At 40.1% G+C, this 3,696-nt stretch overlaps 1 pseudogene across 1 annotated transcript; it reads right to left on the bottom strand.

Moving 5' to 3' along the window:
• Positions 1 to 490: 490 nt before the first annotated feature.
• Positions 491 to 2,672, bottom strand: LOC147151653 (high affinity choline transporter 1-like; annotated as a pseudogene). The gene is made up of 6 exons (XR_015085869.1): positions 2,640 to 2,672; positions 2,491 to 2,577; positions 1,859 to 1,865; positions 1,533 to 1,662; positions 1,246 to 1,463; positions 491 to 1,165 (listed from the first exon to the last, which is right to left on the bottom strand). The product of XR_015085869.1 is annotated as a high affinity choline transporter 1-like (transcript).
• Positions 2,673 to 3,696: the final 1,024 nt, after the last annotated feature.

Raw genomic sequence — 3,696 nt, 5'->3', positions numbered from 1 at the left:
AAAGCAAACACCACATTGTCTCTTTGTAGATGTGCTGGTTAATTATTTGGACCCCATTGAAGTGAAAAATGGATAGTTTGTGTTTGAAATATATTTGGTTTGACATCGGCTCAACTTTTCTGATGCATCTCATATACGTACAATACAAGCATACGTAGCCTCCAGCCATAATTTATTTGTGTATGCAATATACTGTGTGTGGTTCAAACATCAGTCCTATTCTCTCTTTGAAAGGCAGAAAAAAGGAACGAAACAAGGAAGAAAGAACAAATTCCAAGCCTACAGAACAGCAACACCAATCAATCCCTCAGAAAAAAAAAATAATAATAATAAAATAAAAAGACTAAACTAATGACTAAACATGCATGGGTAAAATAGGCCCATTAAAATGTTTGGTGTTCCCAACAAACAGACATAACAGGAAGTTAAGATGTTGTTTATAATCTTCATGTACAAAAATTATAAATACAATCCATTTTCTACCCTGTTTATCCTGTTAAATGGAATTTACCACTTGAATCATGGGGTGAATTGTAATCTTGCCAAAGAGAGACCGAGGCTTTGTTCAGAATCATTCACTCATTCGCTACTCACTAATTGTTTTTCTGTATCAGTGCAATGCATCTTGGGATGTATCACTTATCTACTGAAGATACGGCTTAGATTCAGAAAACAGGTCAGCCGTGATTGGTTGTTGGGAGCAGTTGTGATGTCATTTTGTCGACAGAAGACAAAATGGCCGCCCCCTGAGATGGCTAAAAACAAGTGCATTTTGCTGCTTAACTTATATTCCACAAACGCAAAACAAAGTGGACATAAAATTGCACAGCATGCAAATAGTACTAACGGGTGCGTGCTGCACATACATTCCATTTTCAAGTGTGCACCCTGGGAAGTGGAGGGTAACGGGCAACCCCAGAGACGGTTCACCGCTCAGCAGTCGCAACGCCACCCCGACCAAGAGGCCCGTCATGGCGCCGTAGCCATTGGAGATGTCAAAGAAGAGGACGCAAATGAGTTGAGGGAACATGAAGACATAGGTAATGCTGGAGCCGAGGACCCATAATGACATAATGCTGGCCTCGAGGAAGACGAGGGATGTGGCTGAAAAGCCCAGCAACAGCACCATGATCGGGATCACCCATTGTACTTCCCTATCTGATGCCTGCGGGGATGTAAGACATGGGCAACGAATTCCATCTGATATTGTTAACACAAAGGACGCTGTATAGCAAACTCTCTTACCTTCGTCCTTAAGATACTCTGATAAATGTTGGACATAAAGAGAGAGACTGCAGCCAATAGAAGTGAGTCAATTGTTGACATGACAGCAGCAGTTGTTGCAGAAATACCAACAATGGATACGTAATATGGGGTGAGTTGCTGCAAGGCAATGGGCATGATTAGACTGGCCTCTCCGCGTTCAAATGGAGATGGTGATCCGTACGCGGTCTTATTCCAATCTATTGCGAGACAAAAGTTGAACACTGAAAACGTGAACTAATTCACAGCATATTTTTCTGCTTCTGTACCTGTGGATGCTGCAAACGCTCCAATCAAGATAGATGGGACTGAAAAGAGAATGATGATGGGAGCTGCAACGAAGCCGATTCAACCTCGCTGTGGCTGAGGAAGACGACGACAGGATCCTTTGATAGTAGTCTTGACAAGGCCAAGTTTCCAAAAATCTATAATGGATTAAAAAATCTCATCAAATAATTGCCTGCCGTCAGTGGCATCACCAAGGACGTCAAAATGTGGTTCATTTAATGTAAAATGGCCAGTTGTACCAATGTTTTTGTAAGACATTCTTAAGGAATCTGTATACACATACAGTAGAAATTACAAGTCTAGACACCTCTGTTCTGCGAAAGAAAAAAATTAGACCAAGATACGTTCAAACTTGGTTTCGTCAGAACATAACAAATTGTCCGATATGTGTTTGTGAGGGATTCTCTTATGGATCAATAAAACTGCAGCCGGAAGCTGGGCTTGGCTCCTGGTGGGGACACCCCCCTCCCCAATGACGGTGTGTCCTCACTCTATTCCTCTGTCTCAGATTTGTTCTTAGGCATGTTTTTTTTTTTTTTTTTTGACGTTTAACAGTGCAAGTTGCAGAGCTGGGCATTTTACCAAAAAAAAGTAGTACCCGTCAAATCACAGCATGGTCCCTCACTCAAATCTGTCCCCCAAGCAACAACAACTGACTATAGATGGATTGGTCCATCACATAAACAAAATACCCAGCTCTGCTAATTTGGTTGGGTGAGGTGTTCTTTTGTTTTTTGTCAGGTTTTATTGTTTTTTAAACTGTTTTTAACTGTGAACCACTTTGGTTTGCATTATAAGGTACTATACAAATAAAGTTGATTTGATTTTATATCCATTGTAGTTGCACATACTTTAAGTTGCACATGAAAAGACAGCTCTTACCAACAACAAAATTTGATCAATCCACCTCCATATTTTGTCTGAGTCAACGGAACTGACCCAGGGGGCCTGGTAGGTGAAGTTTACAACAGTCGTAGTGATGTCAGCTGAATAGGGGCTCGTGAGCAGGAAAGGCACACATAACCACTGCAAAAAGTGTGATTGTTAAACACAAATGTTTGTAGAATTGTATGACATGAGCCACTCACCGTTCCAATGGACACAATCGTCAGCTGAACCATATCTGTGTAGACTACAGAAATGAGCCCACCCAGCAATGTGTAGAGGATGGCTACAGTCGCTGAAATCCAAATACAATTTGTTCGAAGATAACAACCAAAGATCAATTCTTGACTGTAAGGATCTACTAGAATTGGTCCATGTGTAGTCTTTGACATCAGGATTCATAAATCTCCAAGCATCTGAAAGCATATGATTGTCACATAAAAATAACGTGGGTTTAGATCCAGAGTTTGAAAGAGTTCTTGGAGGCCATCGGTCCATTTCTTCATCCGGAGCATCATTGTAGTCTCCACCGATGACAAAAATGAACTCCTTGTATTTTTCCTTTAGGTCAGCCAGCTTAACAGAAATCTTAGAAAATAACTCTTTCGCCTGCCCAGTTCTATTCGGTCCATAAACATTGCAAATAATAAATGTCATATTATCCACTTTCACAACTAAAATCATCCACCTCCCTTCCCAGCGACACAATATTCCAACACGTCACCAATTAGACTTGTTCAATAAAACCGCAACTCCAGCTGAGTGGTTTGAGCCGTGAGAAAAAAATAATTTGTCTCCCCATTGTGATTTCCAGAATTTTTCATCATCGCCACATGAATATGTTTCTTGTAGGAAAATTATATCTGCATTACATCGTCTACAAAAAAGAAAAACAGCTTTTCGCTTTGTTCTATCACGCAAACCCCTGATATTAATGGAACATAAATTGAATGTACCGAACTCAAATTTCGCCATAAAACAACAATGACAACAGTCTGTATACAACAGCAAAAATACGAATAGACATAGAAAAATAGAAAGTACTAACCAACAGTAGCTCGAACTTCAACTACAAGTACCTTATGAAAAATGTGCATTTTAAACCTGTATCTGTTAACAATCACATATATACCAATGTGACTTGTTGAAGAGAGAACCGTCAATTACAAACCAATTGGATCTTGATCACCCGGTCGCAGTCACCTTGAAATGCACAAAGTTTGCTAGCGTTCACCATCAAAAATTTAGAAAAGGACCTTT

Source organism: Filicampus tigris, chromosome 2, assembly GCF_054856515.1.
Source record: "Filicampus tigris isolate MCC_2025a chromosome 2, RoL_Ftig_1.0, whole genome shotgun sequence".
Lineage (NCBI taxonomy): Eukaryota > Metazoa > Chordata > Actinopteri > Syngnathiformes > Syngnathidae > Filicampus > Filicampus tigris.
This window is presented reverse-complemented; position numbering and strand designations above follow the sequence as displayed.